At 43.5% G+C, this 22519-nt stretch overlaps 1 protein-coding gene and 1 non-coding gene across 2 annotated transcripts in view; both read right to left on the bottom strand.

The window, feature by feature from the left end:
• Positions 1 to 22519, bottom strand: part of LOC126100704 (rabphilin-3A) — a 1079132-nt gene that overhangs the window by 820600 nt on the left and 236013 nt on the right. The window lies entirely within an intron of this gene.
• Trnat-ugu (transfer RNA threonine (anticodon UGU)) lies at positions 15233 to 15307 on the bottom strand. The gene has a single exon. It is a non-coding gene; the product is annotated as a tRNA-Thr (tRNA).

Below are 22519 nucleotides of genomic sequence, written 5' to 3'. Positions count from 1 at the left end.
AGTACATTTACATGTACGTCTATATGACTACACTGAAATTCACACGAATTGTAAGTAACCGGCAGAGGGTTCATCGAACCATGCCCATTAACAAATAGCGCTGGGGATAATGAACACTTTCATGTTTCTGTACAATCCCCGATTTGTTTTATGTTATTATGATGATTATTTCTTCCCTTGGAGGCTAGCGTCAGCAAAGTATTTCTACATTCAGAGAAGAAGGTTGGTGGTTGAAATTTCGTGGAAAGATCTCTCCTCAATGAAACACCCTTCGTTTTCAAGACCTTTGTTTTCAATATTGCCACCCTTACTCGCTTGTCATATCCGTGCGTCACATTCTCTACACTGTTTCGCGATAATATAAAAGGATTTTTCCCTCTTAGGACTTTCTCGACGTTGTCCGTCAATCCTGTCTGCTAAAGATGTCACCTCACAACAGTACTGTAGCAGAGGAGGGACAAATGTAGTGTAGGCAGTCTGTTTTGCAGACCAGCTTGTATCATCTTAAGTGTTCAGTTAATAAAACGCAGTCTTTGGTTTGTTTTCCCCTAATATTATGTATGTCATCGTTCCAATTTAAGTTATTCGCAACTGTAATCCCTAAGTATTTAGTTGAATTTACAACATATAAATTCGAGCGATTTATCGTGTAACCGAAATTTAGCGGATTTCTTTTAGTAGTTATGTGGATGACTTCACGCTTTTCATTATTTAGAGTTATTTGTCACTTGTTGCACCATATACTGTAGATATCTTGCCCAAATAATTTTGCAATTACTTTTGATCAGCTAATGACTGTACAAGATGGTAAATGACAGCACCACCTGCAAACAATCTAAGAGGGCTGCTCAAATTGTCTCCTAAATATTTTATGTAGATTAGGATACTGATACTGCGACGGTATATGTGCATCTGCACTATGCTGCCACCTACAGGCCATTCTGCACGCTGTTTGTAGCACGCTTACCAACCTACAGGATAACGGCGCGAAATTTCGATTTGTTATTACAAATTTAAGGTTTTCATTTGACTCAGCCTCGTACATCAGGTTTAACGTCTTTGTTTTAACAGTCCTCAGATGCTATTAACATATTAATGGTTTTTAGGCTAGGAACATCTTTATGAAAATTAATAAACGCAATATTTGTTCTATCAGACGCGTTTCTCGGCAAGCCGTTGTTCGTCAGAACGCACACGGGCAGAATGATGCTTTAATGAAGTGAGGAGAAATACGCTTGGCAAAACAAAGATTCCCTTTATTCACTTGCATGCGGACGGCCATAAGCTAAAAGTCGTAAACTACGGCTGGCTGCACAAGGGCTGACACTGGCCGTCACAGGTGAGTGCTCCAGTGGGATCAATAAAATGTGGACTCGCTGCCTGTTTTGTCGCATCCAACGATGAAGCTATATTTACTGTTAAAATTAGTCTGGATGTTGCATCGCGTCATTCTATAAAATAATTCAACTATAAACTGTAAAACAGACATTTAAACCTGTTACTACAGCCCTCCTCAGGCATTCCTCCCTGAGCAAGGCCTTTTAATACCTCTCAGAGAGGTCACAGTACGTAGTAATAGTCGGTAAATCATCGAGTAGAACAGAAGTGATATCTGGCGTTCCGCAAGGTAGTGTCATGGGCCCTCTGCTACTCCTGATTGATATGAATGATCTAGGTTATAATCTAAGCAGCCCCTTTAGATTGTTTGCAGATGACGCTGTAATTTACCGTCTAGTAAAATCATCAGACGATCAATTCCAATTACAAAATGATCTAGAGAGAATTTCTGTATGGTGCGTAAAGTGGCAATTAGCACTAAACAAAGAAAAGTGCAAGATCATCCACATGGGTATTAAAGGAAATCCGATAAATTTTGGGTATACGATAAATCGCACAAATCTACGGGCTGTCAGTTCCTTGTCCTTACAGAACCCGTATTAATCATTTTAACAGCGTCATATGGTCTAGAATTCCGAAAACAGTATTTATAGGTAAAGATACATTGAACTTTATGATGCAGTTCTTTCATTTAATAATGGCAATGTGGGAAGAGTTACGCTGCTACAAAAGTTAGGCATGCGACCTGGGAAAAATATGGTGATGGTATGTTGTCAATTGGATGCTGTCCGTGTGAAGAAAGCAGATTAAGAAGTAACTATGACAGCTAGAATTACAATTACAAGCAACTTAAATTGGAAAGACCCCATAGGCAATATTGTGGGGAAGGCGAAACAAAGACTGCGCTTTGTTGGCAAAACACTTAGAAAATGCGACAAACCCACCAAAGAGACAGCCTACATTACACTTGTCGGTCTTCTGCTGGAATATTGCTGCGCGGAAGAGATCCTTACCAAGTAGGATTCACGGAGGACATCGAAAAAGTGCAAAGAGGGGCAGTTCGTTTCGTGTTATCGCGCAATAGGGGTGAGAGTGTCACTGATATGATACGCTAGTTGGGGTGGCAGTCACGGAAACAACGGCGGTTTTCTTTGCGGCGAAATCTATTTACGAAATTTCAATCACCAACTTTCTTTTCCGAATGCGTAAATATTTTGTTGACACCCACCTACATAGGGAGAAATGATCATCATAATAAAATAAGAGAAATCAGAGCTCGAACTGAAAGATTTACGTGATCCTTTTTCCCACGCGCCATTGGAGAGTGTAATAGTGGAGAAGTAGTGTGAAAATGGTTCTATTAACCCTCTGCCAGGCACTTAAGTGTGAATTGCCGAGTAACCAGGTAGATGTAGATAGACCATAATTAAAGTATTTATACAATGAAGTGGTAAAAGACCAAGAAGAATTTTGATCATCATGAGACCACCCGCGGAAGTCTACGTAGTAATATACCTATAACTTTAAAATTTTGTGTAGCATAATTACTTTTTTCGAGTTTGTTAATGTTATGTCCTCACACATGTTTTTGTGAGCATAAACCGAGTTAAATTTGTAAGCTTCCAACTCTTTTTTTGTTATGATATGAGTACATGAAAGACTGTCTTCAGAAAAGTACCATAAATATGTGTCCCTTTCTATACAAAATTTTCCCTAAGAAACAACTCGTAAAGCAATCTGGGCACACTTCATAGACGTATTCAAGAGTAGAGAATACTTAAAATGCGCAAGGAAGATAAATGGGCTCATAAATGATTACCTGAGTGTAATTTAGGATCATTTGTTAAATTTAGAAATTTCATAATCTGATAGGTGATCGTGTAGTTTATCTTCCTTGTAGGCAGATAAATTGTGGCGCGCGGACATCACTCTGATAGCCTAACACCTATCTACACAAAACGTGAAATGCAAATACGGATAACGATCGCGTCGAACACTGATAATCAGCAAGCAGTCCCGCATTCTCCACAGATCTGTTTAACTTCAAAGCCATAAATCTTGCAAAGAAGAGGATAAGGTTTCTGCCGATTGCAGTTTTTAAAAAAGCTTCTGTTGATTGCTGACTGACGTTCTTCTGAAGATATAACTCAGTAAAATTCGTACTTCAGTTAAGAGCACATTAGGAACTGAATATGAAGGCATTTATGCTGTCGTCATTTGGACACGAATGTCGTAAGTGGCTCGAGAGTGAAAGTAAATAGTAGAGGGTTCAGTTAAATATGTAATTGTTAAGACTCAGTTCAAAACCGTTAATACATGAAACTACAATTGTCTTGTAATATACCACATGGCATAGAAGGCCACCGTATAAGAAAGAATTGAAGAAAGAAACGTTATAGATACATCAAAAAATCCTGAAGACGTTTAAATTAACGAGACTGTGATGTAGTCAGTACACTTATGGAAAGGATGAACGACACTGTATCACGGCATCGACAGTTATCTATCTCTCTGTGCAACGGAAATTAAGTTTGAACGTAAGTAAAGACACATTTTAAGACCTCAAAGCACTGCAGGGAGATACAGTGTCCAGAAACATTAATGCAGCCATGTGTCAAACGCCAGATTAATCAACTTTTGCGGTGCAGACCGCTGCGAGATGTGCAGTAAGAGAGTCAGTGAGGTTCTGGAAGGCACCGACAGGTGTGTGGAATGCCGACTCGAGTGCTGTGGCCAGCTGCACTAGGGTTCTCAGTTAAGGATCCAGGGCGTCAACAGTCCGATGAAGGTTGCCCCACAGATTGTTGATTAGGCTTAAATCCGGGGAGGATTGGTGGTCAGGGGTCAGGAAAATATGGGAAACTCATCGTGGTGCTCTTCGAACCAAGTATATACACTGTGAGCCGTATGGTACTTTGCATTGTCTTGCGAGTAGATGGCATCATGGCAAGGAAAAACAAACTGCATACGGGAGTTGACATGGTCCCCAAGGTTAAATGCATATTTGTGTTATCCGTTGTGCCTCCCAGAATGACGAGATCACCCTGGGAATGCCAAGAAAACACTCCCCATACGACAACACTCCCTCCTTCGGTCGGGAACCTTGCGCAGATTGTTGCATAGTGCTTGCTTTCAGTCCGATAGGGCACAGAACGTCATTTATCTGTAAAGAACACCTGTAGTCACTCAGTGGGCGTCCAGATGCAGTATTGGAGTCCAAATCACATCAAATGGTTCAAATGGCTCTAAGCACTATGGGACTTAACATCTGAGGACATCTGCTCCCTAGACTTGGAACTACTTAAACCTAACTAACCTAAGGACATCACACACATCCATGCCCGAGGCAGGGTTTGAACCTGCGACTGTAGCAGCGACGTGGTTCCGGACTGAAGCGCCTAGAACCGCTCGGTCACAGTGGCCGGCCCAAATGGTACCCGTCGTCGTCAGCATGGGTGCAGGAACGAGGTGCCTGCTGCAGAGACCCATACGCAGCAACGTTCGCTGAACGGTAGTTCAGGAGACACTGTTGGTAGCCCCTTGATACATCTGGGTGGTCAGTTGCTCAATAGTTGCACGTTTATTTGCCCACACACATCGCCGCAGCCATCGTTCTCACCTATCATCTATGGCTCTTGGTGCAGCATGCATACCTTGGCGCCGGTTGCGTATAGTGATATTTCGCCATGCACTGTAACTTTAAGGGGAGATTGTACCTCATACGAGTATACTTACAATGTTAAGTTTGTCAATTTTACGTACATTTATCTCGTGAACGTTTCATAATAATGTTATAAAATTTTAATGGCTAGTGGAGGAAGAGTCTCTCTCCATTGACATATACTGTATTTGTAGATAAGTCGCTCGCATAATTTGTTTTTTAGAAAATTTTTGGCAAGCTGTAAAATTTTTCCACATATTTAAGGTTCATTAATTCATACTTTCTACAATATTAAACTGAACTTCTTTTAAAATTGCATCATTGATGTTCAGTCCTGTTTCTGTAAGTTGTGTAAGTTTCACTGTTCTATGATGATAAGTTCCTGAAAAATCATTAAAAAAATAAAATCTCAGGAATCCGGCTTTAAAGATGAACATTGTCTGTTACTGACCTTATAACATCCTTGCACCATATCCTAGGTGATTTGCATTTCCTTCATCCTCCCTGGCTCTCTTAGCATTCCTTGAGTGCATTCTTGCCTTTCTAGCTATCATAGTCACTTCTTAATCTGCTTTCTTCACACGGACAGCATCCAATTGGGAACATACCATCACCATATTTTCCCCAGGTCGTATGCCTAACTTTTGAAGCAGCGTAACTCTCCCCACATTGCCATTATTAAATGAAAGAACTGCATCATAAAGTTCAATGTATCTTTACCTATAAATACTGTTTCAGGAATTCTAGACCATATGACACTGTTAAATGATTCATACGGGTTATGTAATACAAGGAACAAATGAATAGAGCCCGCGAACAGCGCAGCCAACTGTGAGCACGAAATATTTTCACAAATCAGCAAATTAGGTTTCTGAAGTTCAAGAAGGTGACTGAAGGCAAAAGGAGAGGCGTGGCAACATGTCCTGCCCTTAAAGTAAATGAATATTTGAATATTTAAGGCTGTTAATTGCTAAAATGTCCGCAGAAAAAGCATTTTTCTAGTATAATACACTCCAAGGAATGTTTACGAGCAAATTGTTTTTTTATATTACGCCCCCTACGCAGGTAAAATCGCCCTAACCACGGCGCCACGTGCACAGTTGACTTAGCCATTTCAGAAATGCTTCCACCATGTCTTTTTGGACAACAGGTAAATCACTCCGTTTCGGCGTTAAAAGAACACTGTTGTTTGTGCCTGTCGACACGCTTTTATATAACCTCCACTGCAAGTGATGCCACCAGCTGTGTGAGAGAACTTATTGCAGGTTTACGTTGAACGTAGGCGGTTACACACTAATGTGTCTGTATTAGCCTGGTTATGAAATGCATTCCGCAACCTTACCATAAGTCTTGTAGCTCATTCAATGAGACTGACCATCAGAAAGTAGCCTTAAAGGAATTTGCCACACCAGTACTCCGTAGCAAAGTAGTTAAAGCAACAGCGAGAAACAACATCATAACCAGAACAGCATACTGAAAGTCAGACGGAAGCAGATTGCATTATTGCTTTGTCAGTCAATCATTGGATCTCACAAACAAGATATCCGTCCTGAATAGGCCTTTGACTGATTCTTACTAACTGCCTTCAAAGTATATACCAACAGACAGCCTTCAACTGGTAACCAAAGAGTGTAATACCGTAATGAATAAACTGATACATAAATTACTTGCAATACGCTTGTGATTCAGACCTCTTCGAAGTATGGATAATTTCCAAGTTGAAACATTAACGTGAAAATTACAACATTGACAGTTCAATGAATTATCGCATTTAGTTCAAAATGGTTCAAATGGCTCTGAGCACTATGGGACTTAACATCTGAGGTCATCAGTCCCCTAGAACTTAGAACTACTTAAACCTAACTAACCTAAGTACATCATACACATCCATTCCCGAGGCAGGAATCGAACCTGCGACCGTAGCGGTCGCGCGGTTCCAGACTGTAGCGCCTAGAACCGCTCGGCCACTCTGGCCGGCCGCATTTAGTAAAGATGGGTATTGTAGATTTCGGGTAGATTTGCATGCCTGAGCCGCTTCATTCTGGTACCGACACGAGAAGCATGATTCAGGTACATTTACCCTACTTAGCTACGTTTATCTGAACTGATCAGCGAGCCTTTGGAGCTATTCTGGAGGAGTGCTCTATCTGTTAGTTCTGTGTTCCGTTCTCTCACTTCTGCAGTCGTCATCATCATCATCATCATCATCATCATCATCACCACCACCACAACAACCATCAATACAAAAGCGACGTACGTACCTACTTCCGGCACCTACACATATCGCTTACGCTTGGGGTGCGGTTGCATCTGTCCGCCTTGCGGCTGGTGGCGTATGTCGTTTCGGCTCCGCACGAATGTGCAGCCACGTCTGTTACGGGGAGGCTGCGACGCTCCCGTGAGCACTATTCAGAGGCACGCACTGCACCGGTGTATGTGCCTCCTTGCCTCTTTGTGCAACAGCTGCCTGTGCTTGGTGCGCACGGAAAGTCGCTCAGGTGGAAACGCACCTGTAATGTGGCTTCACAGAGTAACTATGGGGCCCATGGAAGACCACGACATGGTGCTCAATTCATCATCTAACACCTGCCATGTTTTGATTTTGGGACGTAAACTCGGCCAGAGATTGGAAACAGTGTGAAACAAGAGTCATTCGACTAAACGACATTCTTTCATTGCTACACAGGCCAGATTTTATGTCCTCGGTGCCACGCTTCCCTGTTATGAACGTTTGCATCACTGATGTGTGGTTTTGGAATTCCTCCTGAAATTCCCAGCTTATGAGACTCCTTTCGTGTTGTTTTTGTGCTGACAGTGAACATTCGCGACATTCATTTCTGCAGTGGCTTTTACAAAAGTCGTCGTCATATCTTTCGTCGCAGTCATCTTCAATGGCAACCTGTAGCGATCACTCAACAGACATTTTCGCCGGCGTTGTGACTTAGCAGGGGATGTTTTTCCGCATTCCCGGTATGCGTTATAAATCTTCGATGTGGTGCCTCCTGAAACACCGAACACTTCGGCTCTCTTGGTTACGGAAGCTTCCACCGTACGAACACCATCAGTTTTCTCAAGTTCGAATTCACTTATACCCAACCATAACGCACTCACGACTACATAGTATACAGTTTTCTGACCACGACCGACACTTTGTTTAATACCCAAACAACTAGCTCCCAATAGCATACCTTTTATTTTTCCTCGTTATTAATTTCTATGAATGTTTTCTTTTCCTCATTAGTAATAAGAAATTTGTATATTGCCATAGAAGACCGTAAAGACAGGCTTTTAAAATTATCTTTGTAACAAAAGAGCAATATCCAGATAATATTCAACCGTTGTTTCAATTTTGATTGAGAGTACTTATGCTTTAGATCTCACACAAAAAGGACGTGTAATTTTTGCTCGTGCGTCAACAATGTTTGTAGTAAATGCTATGTGTGATAAAAAGGCAAGAAAATATATACATTAAGAGTTATAAAAGCTAAGTATTTTTACTTAGTACGGCAATATTCATTCACAAGCATGACTTTTGCCTGCAATCATAAGAAGAGCCAGTAATTTTTTTCCATCGTGCAAGACATCTTGAAATATATATGTGCTAATCATCATGATTTAGCGGCAACCACAGAAAATGAGAGGTAAATTAATGATGTCAGCGTAACTTAACAGTGACACACACACACACACACACACACACACACATATATATATATATATATATATATATATATATATATATATATATATATACGAGTGTTGGAACTACAGTAGTGGCAACTATTTAGTTGGAGATCGTACAAAATAGGTACGTGTTTCAAAGTTTTACTGACCTTCAAAGTAATCACCAGTACCGTGTATAACCCTTTGCCAGCGATATAGAAGTCGTAGGATACTCTTAGCAGGGCCAGTTGTGTTGACAGTTCGAGCGGCACTGTCTATTGCCCGACGAATTTGTAGCAGTTCTGAAGCGAATGTCGTGAAGTGTTTCCTTCAGTTTAGAAATAGAGTTGACCTTACGAGAGCTTAAGTCAGGGGAGTGCAGTAGGTGGTACAGCACTTAGCAGCCCCAACAGTCAAACAAATCAGTAACAGCTTGAACTGTACGTGATTGAGCATTGTCCGGCAAAATGATGGCCAGGTCCTGCAGAAAGTGGCATCAATTCTGTCTCTAAGCTGGTCGTAGGTTGTGTTCCAGAAATGAACAGCATAGAGACAGGAAGACTGTTCATGGCACCAATTTAGTTTCAACAAGAATTAATGCTTTAATTCCAGCACTGCAGGTAGTAATTATCTCTCATTACGGAAATTTAATGCCGATTCATACTCTTTATGTTAGCTGTTGGGCTGCCTCCCAGCACGGTTATTCCAAAATCGACTAACAGAACTAACACAACTTGCAACATATTGAGGTAATTGTACAGGCTGCGATTGTTGTCAAATATAACAGTGCAAGCTGCAGGCTTGGTTAGGATCTGCATCTACTACCAAGAATGGATTTCTCGCGATGTTTCCATTGTTTCGCAGAACCCCTGTAAGTGACTGACCTGTCACATGGGTAACCGCCCGGTCGAGATTGCCTCGGTAGCACAGCGCTGTCAGCCCGCGATATAACGGAAGAAGTACCACGAGGGGAGGTATACTCGTACTCCACACCAGGCGGGCCAAACACTGTGACGTGTGATCCTCGCCGCACACAAAAGCCGCCACTGCCCTCGGTTTGCACAGTTGTGTCAACGCCAGATAAAGAGCCCGTCAGGCCAGCACGAGGCCCACAACAGGCGGAGAGCGCCATTATCTGCTGGCACACACGCGGGCACCTACACACACACACACACACACACACACACACACACACACCTCTCAATATTTTTAGGCTTCCGTACCTCAATAGCTAAAAACGGAACCCTTACAATATCACTTCCTTGTCTGTCTGTCCGACTATTAAAAACCCTTTTCCCTCGAACGGGCAGACGCATCAAGTTGAAACTGATGTCACACACTAAGGTCTACATTCCCTTGGCGGTGTATAAGCTTGTAAATAAATGCAATCAGAAAATACGGCCATTTATGTCACATATGTTGATTTTGCAAACGCACTCATAAAAACCTGTAGGCCTAGAATAACGAAATAGGATTAGATTAGATTAGATTAGTACTTGTTCCATAGATCATGAATACGACACTTCGTAGTGATGTGGAACGTGTCAGGTTAATAAAAGGTGTCTATACAAGATATTACATTACACAAAATGTTACATGACACTTAATATTTTTTTTTTGGGAGGGGGGGGGGTGCGGGTTGAGGAAATTACCCACTTACTATATCCAAATATTCATCTAATGAGTAGAAGGAGTTGCCGGCCAGAGTGGCCGAGCGGTTAAAGGCGCTACAGTCTGGAACCGCACGACCGCTACGGTCGCAGGTTCGAATCCTGCCTCGGGCATGGATGTGTGTGATGTCCTTAGGTTAGTTAGGTTTAAGTAGTTCTAAGTTCTAGGGGACTTATGACCACAGCAGTTGAGTCCCATAGTGCTCAGAGCCATTTTTAGTAGAAGGAGTTGCCATTAAGAAATTCTTTTAATTTCCTTTTAAATGCTATGTGGCTATTGGTTCAAATGGCTCTGAGCACTATGGGACTTAACTTCTGAGGTCATCAGTCCCCTAGAACTTAGAACTACTTAAACCTAACTAACCTAAGGACACCACACACATCAATACCCGAGGCGGGATTGGAACCTACGACCGTAGCGGTCCTGCGGTTCCAGACTGTATCGCCTAGAACCACACGGCCACCCCGGCCGGCTATATGGCTATCTGTCAGACTTTTGATGCTACTGGGTAAGTGACCAAAGACTTTTGTGGCAGCATAATTTATCCCCTTCTGAGCCAAAGTTAGATTTAACCTTGAGTAGTGAAGATCATCCTTTCTCCTAGTGTTGTAGCCATGTACACTGCTATTACTTTTGAATTCGTTCGGATTGTTAATAACAAATATCATAAGTGAATATATATATATATATTGTGAGGCTACAGTGAAGATATCTAGCTCTTTAAATAAGTGTCTGCAGGATGATCTTGGATAAGCTCCAACAATTATCCTGATTACACACTTTTGTGCAATGAACACTCTTTTACTCAATGATGAGTTACCTCAGAATATGATGCCATACGAAATCAGAGAATGAAAATAAGCGTGGTAAGCTAGTTTACTGAGTGTATACCGCCAAAATTTGCAATGACCCTAATAGCATAAGTAGTTGAACTCAAACGTTTCAGCAGATCCTCAGTGTGTTTGTTCCAGTTCAACCCCTCATCAATGCATACACCTAGAAATTTTGAATATTCTACCTTAGTTTCCGCGTTCTGATAGAAGTCCATACTTATTAATGGTGTCATTCCATTTATTGTGTGGAACTGTATATACTGTGTTTTGTGAAAGTTTAAGAAATCTGACAAGCAGTGAGGTTCTACAGTAAAAGTAAAGGAAAAAAAGTCCGAAAACTATTGATTTGTAATTATATTACTCGAAAAATTATTTTTTTATTATTTGTTAGCTGTCTGTCTGTCTGTCCGTATGTTTGTTAGGACCTCTCTTTTTCGGGAACGAGTAGACGGCTCGAGTTTATGTCACATGCTAAGGTGTATAGTCCCTTTACGGTGTAGTAAATTTAATCTTCTAAGTCAATGCAATCAAAGGTTACGGCCATCAATGTTACATACTGTAATGAGACACCCTTTTCTAACATAATCTTTTTTATAGAAGTAGGCGATACCAGGATTAATCCCGAATCTGGCATAGGTGAACATTCTCGACTGTTTCACTGAAAGAATTTCATTTGATTTTGTATAAGATGTATTACAAGGTGTACAACTTTGCTTCCGCCGGTTGCCGATAGGTGGCGACAACGGTAAGTAGCGGTCGAAAGAAACATATCGCAGACGTCAGGCAGTTAGCTTGGACCGTGGTCAACATAACCTCATTCAAACATTAGTCGGTTTGTGTCTGCATCATAAAGTTGTTCTTGATTGAAAATGTCAGTTTACGAGCCTAATTCTCGTCATTTGCCGGAGGTGTTAGTGTTTTGTTTCAGTATGAAGAAAACAGTGGCTGAGTCTCACCGAATGCTGTCAGGACGCTATTAGTGAAAGAACGTGTCGTCAGTGGTTTCAACGCTTCAAGAACGGTGATTTTAATGCCGTAGACTGGCGTAGAGGTGGAACAGAGAATTTTTTCGAAGATGCAGAATTGGAGACATTGCTGAGTGAAGACTCGCGTCAAACTCAAGAAGAATTGGCACGATTAGTGGGAGTGACACAGCAAGCCATTTCAAAATGAAATGTCTCAAGGCTATGGGCATGATTGAGAAAGAAGGAACTTGGGTCCCGTGTGAGCTGAAACCGAGAGACATTAAAGGCGTTTGTGTGTTGTGAACAGTTGCTTCAGAGGCAAAAACGGAAGGGATTTCTCCGTCGTATTGTGACTGGGGACGAAAAATGGGTTCATTATGATAACCCTAGACGCAAAAAATCATAGGGATATCTCAGCCATGCTTGCACATCGACAGCCAAACCGAATATTCACGACTCCAAGATCATGCTCTGCATTTGCTGGGACCAGCTCGGTGTCGTGTTCTATGAGGTGTTAAAGCCAAGTGAAACAATCACAGGTGCTCGTTATCGAATGCAATTAAGGCATTTGACCAGAGCATTAAAAGACAAACGGCCGCAATACAGCGAGAGGCACAATAAAGTGATTTTTCAGCAAGACACCGCTCGACCCCACGTTGCAAAAGAGGTTAAAACATACTTGGAAACGTTAAAATGGGAAGTCCTACCCCACCCGCCATACTCTCCAGACATTGCTCCCTCTGTCACCTGTTTAGATCAATGGCGCATGGCCTGGCTAACCGACACTTCCGATCTCACCAAGAAGTTGCAAATTGGATCGATTCGTGGGTCGCTTCAAAAGATGAACAATTTTTTCGACGCATGAGTCGTACACTGCCCGAAAGATGGGAAAAAGTAGTGGTCAGCGATTTAAAATATTTTGAATGATACATGTGTAACCAATTTGTTTCATGAAAGCCTCAAATGTTGGGGAAAAAACGGCGGAAGCAAAGTTGTACACCTTGTATATTTCAGGCTAAAATGTATAAAAAGAATTTAAGTTGTTACAATCAATAGAGCTAAAATTATTCTTCTTGCAGAAATATTTAAAATTACGAAATGTCTGACGTACTTAAAATTCATATTATTAATTGCACAATCTAATGATAATTATTAAATTTATTTCTGAACTCATTTACAAAATAATGATATGTTTTAGCGAAGATTTTTCTTTTGTCAAGAAAGTTTGTGTACTATTTGTTTAGTAAATTCTTTTGATTTGTAAACTCTTTGGAATATTGTGAGTACCGTAGAATGTGGGTAGCAGTGGGCTTGCATCTGATGGAAATGCACGAGGTTTTTAATTTTGTCTACTACAATGTAATTGATCGTTTGATGAAAATGGAGATTGGGAAATCAGTGTGATTTAGAAGAATGGGATAAAATAAAAGAAAATCATAGCAACAGATAGTTCTTCACCAGTTATTTAGTCATCAGGAACCCACAACGTTAAATCAAAATTTCATCCGCAAGAATGTACCCCTAGATGCAAGAACTGGAGCCGACAAGAGAAAATGAAAATAAGTAAAAAGTTTTTCTTTTGTATTTCTTAGGCCACGCGAACTTGTGTAGAGAAAGAGAATTTTAATAGTGATGTATAGGAGTGTAGGAAAGACTACAATACGTATTTTAATACTTGCAAACACACTCATCGAAAGCTGTAGGGTACTCCCAGTTGACAGAATCATGAAATTTGGTAATTCGCAACTTTCCACAGTAACAGTAAATAAAAAAATCCAACAATTGGTAACTTGTTATTATATCACACGAAAAACAATTGTCGTTTGTTATCCGACTCTCTGCCCTTCTGTTAAGACCCTTTTTCCTCAGGAATTGATAAACGAATGAAGTTGAAATTGATGTCGCATATTAAAATCTGTGATCCCTTGACGATGTAAAGCACTTAGGCTTCTAAGACAGTTCTGTCAAAAGACACTGTCATTCAAGTCACAAATTTTGATACTCGTAAGCTCACTCTCAAAACTCTATAGGATAGTCCCCGTTTGGCCACAGATCTTAAAATTTGGCAAGATGAATGGTTTCACAGTACAACTAAAGGAAAATTGTTGATTTGTAATTGCATCACACGAAAAAAAAAATTATCATTTTGTCAATTCACGGAATTCCCGGGACCGATATCGATAACGGTCAAAAATCGTCGAGATTCTAGATTCCCGGGACGCAGAAAGTACCCGTATACACAATCACGTTTGTACTGAACCTTCGGTGCGCGAGTTGTACTCACACTGATCCGGACTTTTCTTATTTGTTTCTCCAAACTTTTTTATTCGGGCCCTCGCGCCGGATATTCGAGTCCTTCCTTCGGCATGGGTGTGTGTGTTGTTCTTAGCATTAGTTTAAGTAGTGTGTAATTGTAGGGACCGATGACCTCACCAGCTTGGCCACTTAGGAATTCAGAAATATTTGAACATTTTATTCGCGATCGTCAAAGGAAACTTATTTTACAATGTATGTTGATATCTTCGCTAGTCCTACATGTTTGTCGATGGCGCTCCGCAAGCTTTTCTACGCGTCGTACATACTCAGTCGTCGCCAACATACTGAACGAATCCTTAACGTCATCTTTCAGCTCATTGTCATTTCCATAGCGCTTTCGCCCAAAAATGTCTTCAATTTTAGACAAAGATGGTTAACATCCAAGGCCAAGTCCAGGCTAAAAGGTGGATGTTCAAAAGCTTCCGAAGCAAAACTTTCGTCAACACAGCAACATGCGGGTGAACCTAATCGTCAAGAAGCACAACGCTGTTACACAACAATCCACGTTTTTTGTTCTGAACGGCACGGCGCAGTCGGTGAAGAATCTTTCAATAGTCAACCTGCTTTTATTGTCTCTCTTCTACGCACAAGGTCGGTGGCTACAACGCTCTTCCGATCGCAAAACGTTGTGGTTATAATATTTGTATATATGAAGATGGTATCTGTCCGAAAGAACAGATACCATCGGTGACCATGCAGCTCGTTAGAATAAACCGACAATGAAATGAATACCCTCAGCCGCATACAGGCGTTGATGTAAGTCCATAGAGACAGTTGAAACCGTGTGTCCCGACCGGGACTCGAACCCGCGATCTCCTGCTTACAGGGCAGACGCTCTAGCCATCTGAGCCACCGAGTACACAGAGGATAAAGCGACTGCGAGGACTTATCTCTGGCACGCCTCCCGTGAGACCCACATTCGCAACTTATTGTCCCGCACTATATTCATAGTGCCCCTGCCCGTCATTCGCATTACTCGCGGCTTCACCGCCGATTCCCACAATAGTTTGGGCACTGTTTGTGTATCCGCACAGAAGAAGATGGTCCAATGGCCGGTGAGACTTAACTATATACACTCCTGGAAATGGAAAAAAGAACACATTGACACCGGTGTGTCAGACCCACCATACTTGCTCCGGACACTGCGAGATGGCTGTACAAGCAATGATCACACGCACGGCACAGCGGACACACCAGGAACCGCGGTGTTGGCCGTCGAATGGCGCTAGCTGCGCAGCATTTGTGCACCGCCGCCGTCAGTGTCAGCCAGTTTGCCGTGGCATACGGAGCTCCATCGCAGTCTTTAACACTGGTAGCATGCCGCGACAGCGTGGACGTGAACCGTATGTGCAGTTGACGGACTTTGAGCGAGGGCGTATAGTGGGCATGCGGGAGGCCGGGTGGACGTACCGCCGAATTGCTCAACACGTGGGGCGTGAGGTCTCCACAGTACATCGATGTTGTCGCCAGTGGTCGGCGGAAGGTGCACGTGCCCGTCGACCTGGGACCGGACCGCAGCGACGCACGGATGCACGCCAAGACCGTAGGATCCTACGCAGTGCCGTAGGGGACCCCACCGCCACTTCCCAGCAAATTAGGGACACTGTTGCTCGTGGGGTATCGGCGAGGACCATTCGCAACCGTCTCCATGAAGCTGGGCTATGGTCCCGCACACCGTTAGGCCGTCTTCCGCTCACGCCCAAACATCGTGCAGCCCGCCTCCAGTGGTGTCGCGACAGGCGTGAATGGAGGGACGAATGGAGACGTGTCGTCTTCAGCGATGAGAGTCGCTTCTGCCTTGGTGCCAATGATGGTCGTATGCGTGTTTGGCGCCGTGCAGGTGAGCGCTACAATCAGGACTGCATACGACCGAGGCACACAGGGCCAACACCCGGCATCATGGTGTGGGAAGCGATCTCCTACACTGGCCGTACACCACTGGTGATCGTCGAGAGGACACTGAATAGTGCACGGTACATCCAAACCGTCATCGAACCCATCGTTCTAACATTCCTAGACCGGCAAGGGAACTTGCTGTCCCAACAGGACAATGCACGTCCGCATGTATCCCGTGCCACCCAACGTGCTCTAGAAGGTGTAAGTCAACTACCCTGGCCAGCAAGATCTCCGGATCTGTCCCCCATTGAGCATGTTTGGGACTGGATGAAGCGTCGTCTCACGCGGTCTGCACGTCCAGCACGAACGCTGGTCCAACTGAGGCGCCAGGTGGAAATGGCATGGCAAGCCGTTCCACAGGACTACATCCAGCATCTCTACGATCGTCTCCATGGGAGAATAGCAGCCTGCATTGCTGCGAAAGGTGGATATACACTGTACTAGTGCCGACATTGTGCATGCTCTGTTGCCTGTGTCTATGTGCCTGTGGTTCTGTCAGTGTGATCATGTGATGTATCTGACCCCAGAAATGTGTCAATAAAGTTTCCCCTTCCTGGGACAATGAATTCACGGTGTTCTTATTTCAATTTCCAGAAGTGTATATATGAGGATGGTATCTGTTCTTGCGGCCTCCCTTGTCAGAAAGTTTGCCAAAATTAGAGCTTGTCTGCTTCATTGTTAACGCTGCTGAAAAAACTGTTAGACTTCTTCTCAGTGACGCTGCACATGAAATAAGGCATGAAATATGCCACGCACTTACAGAAATGTAATACTTGCTCCACATAACGAGCCACACGGCAGAAACTACGAGAAGATTCCAGCGGATAAGGAGAAACACCCCTGTACTGCAGCCACACGTAGAGTTGAAAGAAAAACGTTGGCGTTGTTAAATTCTTCTTTTCTTCCACAAGAAGTTACAGAATATCAAGACATTCTAGCTCTATTACACCCAGGTTATATGGTCTCCCGAAACATATCAACAGGAAGGTCTACCATTACTATCAATCGTGAGAAATATGGGTGCACTAATTACTTAGCAAAACGTCTTGTATCATTACTGAGACATTTTGTCAGTGAATCCCCGCATCACCTAATGCTGCAGACTTTATTAATAGGCTGAAGTCTCTATGACTCAGTGGATCTGACATATTAGTAAGCTTTGATGTTGTCTCATTCATCACTATCATGGACCGAAATTTAACTCTAGTATAACAGCATTGCTCCGTCGTGCTTTGTTCTCAAATTACTTTTTATTCAACATTGAATATACAGAACAGTGTTGCCATTGTAGTCCAACATCTCCTCTGGTAGCAAAACGATTTACGTAAGACGTTGAAGAGAGGCCACTCTATCCTGCGGAACGTAAACCAAATGTATTCTGCCGGTCAGTAGATGACACCTTTGTAGCGTGTCTAAACTGTGAGGAAGTACTGTTACGATTTTTAGAACATGTAAATTCAATACACAGTAATATTACATTGATGATGGAACGGAAGATGGTGGTTACCAATTCGAATCATCTTAGTCTATCGGAATGTGGGTAGGTTTTTAGGACATTACGTTTACCGTAAGCCAACACATGCGGATTCGTATCCAAGGTGTCTCGATAGTATCACCCCTCACAAACCATTGGCGTCCTTCGAACTCTGGTGCACCAGGTACATGTTGTGTCTGATACTACCATGTTAATATGATGAGTCCGATTACGGTGGAGGTGAAAGAAAGTGGCTGTCTACAATTTCTAGACGTTTTCATCAATAAAAAGTCGTTGACGCATCCCGGAGTCATTAATCCGCCACCAGAGCCGTGGTAAAAATTGCTGTTTTGATGAGCGCGCCGCAGCGCGTTGTGTGAAGCAGTCGCCCTCCGTTTCTGGCGGTGGCGCCGCTGTGGCAATCGCAGCTTTGGTGTCTCCCTCTGGTGGGAAGGGGGAAAGGTTGCCTGTTGACGTGCATTTAAGGGGAGCTATGAGCTCGCCAGTTGGTTGAGTCGTACACGCTCAGTGAACATTCGCGCGCCGGAGATCGTCGCCGTCAGTGTTTCGTGTGTGTGCCTTCGTTTGTGTGTCGTGTTGTTCGCCGTCACGCCACCACCGTTCACATGCCGTCGCCATCATCCATGTTCTGTGCACCGTGTCGCCTAGTGTTAGTGCTGTTTCTCGTCCAGCGTGAACGGCTCCATGTTTTTTCGATTTTTAGTGTCTACATTTTTTGCCCACCTTTTTGACTGTCTTCTCTGTGCCACCTTTATGTACTACTTGTTGTCAAACTCGAGGCTGAAGAGCGGCGTATTGTGCTGCTGACAGCCCGCCTTTGTATAAGGCGTTTAAAATCACAATAAAGAAAAAAAAAAAACTCGCCAGTTGGTGAGTCTGGAGTCAGTCCGGGGTCAGTCTCTCGTCCCCAGATTGCTAGTCTGTCTTTCGTCCGAATTTGTGGCGCAGCGAGAGAACTCAACGAGTGGTCGCCCAGTCGGGGGCTTAGTTCCTGCATCTGAGTCAGCGCTTTAGGCCGCCAGTCTGCTCGAGTTGCTCAGGCAACGGTCATTGGCGGTTAGATCGATCGGTTGGTCGGTCGCGCACTGAGACACAAGATGACTTGTCCGCCTTGAGCGTCGGCGCATGCGAGGTCGCCACGTGGGTCCAGTGGGCCGCGCCGTATAGCGAGGGGTAGTGGCTTCGCGGCCGACACGAGAGCAACAGGAGTCAACCCACGACATCGGTCTGGCCGGTGCGAGCTGCGACGCCGTGAGACGGGAAATCGGCGCGCCATCCTGCGTCCATTGAAGCGGCTGGCAGTGGACGGTTATGGAGAGCGTATTGGGGGTGTTGCGCCAGATCTTCGCCAGAAATCGCAGTTTATTAGAAGTTAAGTGACTAGTGATGTTTCATTTACTTGTTAAATTCTACTTGTTTTCTTGGTGTGTTCACCAGCTACTTTGTTTTGGGGTCGTCCCGCCATTCTTCTGCGTTTGCCCACCCGCGGGAAGGTGGTTATTTATGAATTGGGTGGTCCGTTTTTCCCTTGTGGAGTAGGGGCTGGTTACAGCAACCTGCGGTTCGGGTTGTTCGGTAATCGCCCTATCAATCTGCCGTACGTTAATAGCTGCCTCTGTCATGTTTGTCGGATTCGGTGTGTTAACGAATTTATTGCTTGAAGTGTAACGGCCTAATTCCTGAAATATGTTTTTATCTTGCCTATCATCTTGAGAGGCGGTGTATGTGTATTGTAGAGCATGTTTGGCCAACCTTGTATAATCTTATGTAAGATTGCATTTCATGGGCTTTTATTTAAATGGTCATTTTAATATATAAAGTTACCGCCCTTCCACCGTAAGACTTTTCTTGGAAGTTAAAGTCAAGTTGGACCTTCGATGGCAAGTTTTTTAATTTTAGTGTTTTGTACCATTTCCATCCCTTCTACGAGGTTTGTTTCTGCCTCTGAATACACTGTAACTTGATATTTAGAGGGTGTTTTCTGCTTATTATTTTAAATCTGTTTCTTAAACAAAAAGGCTTTTAGGAATAAAGTTCCCATTTGTTAAAAGCAATTTCATTTTGATTTCATCAGTTACTCCCTGGCAACTACTTCCACTAAATGTGACTAAATGTGACTAAGTGTGTTAATGTTATTGATGAATCGCTAGTAAATAAAGTAAAGTCTTAAGAAAAAGTTTTGAAAGTAAGTTCTCGGTTCACCACCGTATTCACAGCTGTCTAGCTTCCACAGTGCTTCACAGACAACGGACGCCCTTCAACCGCTGATGCACTGGCGACATGTTGTGCCTGACAGGGACAGCCTGGTGAAGGATTTGGAGCACGCACGATCTCTGTTGAACCAAAATGGGTGTCTCCACGTCAGATTGCCATAGTTTTGGTGAGGAGTAAACGTTACCAGCCATGAAAGTGGTCGAGTGGCCGTTCCTTTCTGTGGATTAATGCAGCTTCTCATTCGAAGCCGTGCGGGGTAGCCGCGAGGTTTGAGGCGTTTTGTCATGGTTCTCGCCCCCGCCCCCTCCCCCGTCCGGGATTCGATATCTCCCTCAGGCATGTGTGTGTGTGTGTGTTTTGTCCTTAGCGTAAGTTAGTTTAAGTTAGGTTAAGTAGTGTGTAGGCCTAAGGACCGATGACCTCAAGAGTTTGGTCCCATAGGAACTTACCACACATTTCCAGAATTTCTCATTGGAAGCGGCTTATTCTATTTCCTCTGTGCGTTATTGTGTATTTATCAAGGATAGTTCCACGTTTCATCTGCTGCGAAGTGCATACTGCCACTGTTTGCATAGTGCAAGGCGTTTCTTTTGTGATTGAAGAGCCACTTGTAGCAGTTAGATCCATCAGCTGAGTGGCTGCCTTCGTTACAGCAGCAGCGCACTGAAGTGCAGTTGACGCAGCTTCTCATTAGAAACGGCTTATTCTATATTTCCTATGTGCTCTTTAGTTTAACCGCCTGTATTTCGTGCATGTTTGCGTATTTTCAGACATTTCTGCGTTTTATTAACTTCTTAAAACAGATGCGAGCTGAGCTGGTGACCCTTCGCTCGCACCCCAAGGTGGTGTTGGTTTCAGTCACGCCAACTTGGGGCTGTCGGCAATGGTCGGCCGGACGTGGGATCCATGGGACGTTCAGCAGGTCAGACATGCAGCACTAAGGTTGACCGTCACCCGTGGTCAAGTGGGAGGTGGGTCCAACGTGTAGCAGACAGCAAAACGCTTCCCGAGGGGCTGATCGGAGGACTTCCCCAGTTCGACAGTCCAACAGAATTTGGGCGCTATTTGTGGGTCACAAAGATCCTGAGCCAGATGGATTCAATCGCCCAGTTCGAAAGGAAGCCTCTCGGCCCACAAGGCCTGAACATTCACAGAGGCTGGAATTACTGATAGCTGACGACTGCAAAGTTAGGCGCTTAAGAGGGTCTCTTAGGGATATGGCTGCCAAGGAAGAAAAGACTTCAGTGGGCACTTTGAGTGCGTACTGGGAGGAGTCATTCCAGATATGGAACAGGTGTTTTCAGAGGCCTCGAAGAGGGCAGGGTACAGAAAACTGCTGGTGATGGCTCATGTCGGTATTAACATCTGTAGCATCATCGGCAGAACTGTGGTCTTTCGGTACAGAACCAAGTGGAGGGGATGACTCGTAGGCTCAGACGGTTCGGTGCCATGAAGACTGCAGATTCCTCGACTTGCGGCATAGAATGGTGGGGTTCCGGGTTCTGCTTAATGTCAGGGGTCTACTACACAGAGGAGGCGGCTACACGCGAACGGACTGGGCGGGTTTTTAGGTTAGAGGGACTTGGGAAACTACACATAGCGCTTCAGTCTACAAGGGTGTAGGGCAAACACAGGACGAAGGCAGACCTAGAAACAATCGTTATTATAGTTGTCAATTGTCGTAGCTGTGTTGGGAAAGAACAAGAGCTCCACGTACTAACACAAAACACTGAAGCTCAAATTGTTATTGGTACGGAAAGCGGCTAAGGCCAGAAATAAGTTCCGCTGAAATTTTTAGAAAGGACCTGGTGGTGTGCAGAAAGGATAGATTAAATACAGTTGGTGTTACAGTATTACTATCAGAAATAGTTTACCTTGTGTTGAAATTGAAGCAGATAGTTTGTATGATACAGGTTGTACTTGACAACTAGAATAAATTAGTAACTGGGTCGTTTTACCGACCACCGACTCAGTTGATAGTTGCTGAGTCTGATTTCAAACAAGAACCCCACTCATACAAATCTAGTTGATGGTGATTTCAATCTAACATCAATATTTGGACAAAAATACATGTTTAAAGTCGACGGAAGGCATAAAATGTTGTTAGAAATCGTATTGTATGTTTTCTTAGAAAGTTATTTTGGGAATTTTGTTCAGGAGCGCACTGGTAAAACGTAAATGGGTACGAAAACATACTTGACCTCTTAGCAAAAAATGTATCTGAGCAGATGGGGAGCATCATGACGGATACGGGATCTGTGACCACAAGTTCATTGTAGCGATACTTCTTACTGTAACATCCAAACCCACCAAAATAAACGCCAAATATATCTCTTTAAAAGAAAAAACAGATAAAAATTCGCTTGACACCTTCGTAAGTGTCTCCACTTCTTCCAGTCTATGTGCCTGTAGACTAGATATGGTTTGTATTCAGAGAAACAGTATCGTCGGCAATTGAGAGATATAT

The sequence above is a fragment of the Schistocerca cancellata genome, chromosome 9, assembly GCF_023864275.1.
Source record: "Schistocerca cancellata isolate TAMUIC-IGC-003103 chromosome 9, iqSchCanc2.1, whole genome shotgun sequence".
NCBI classification, from domain to species: Eukaryota; Metazoa; Arthropoda; class Insecta; order Orthoptera; family Acrididae; genus Schistocerca; species Schistocerca cancellata.
This window is presented reverse-complemented; position numbering and strand designations above follow the sequence as displayed.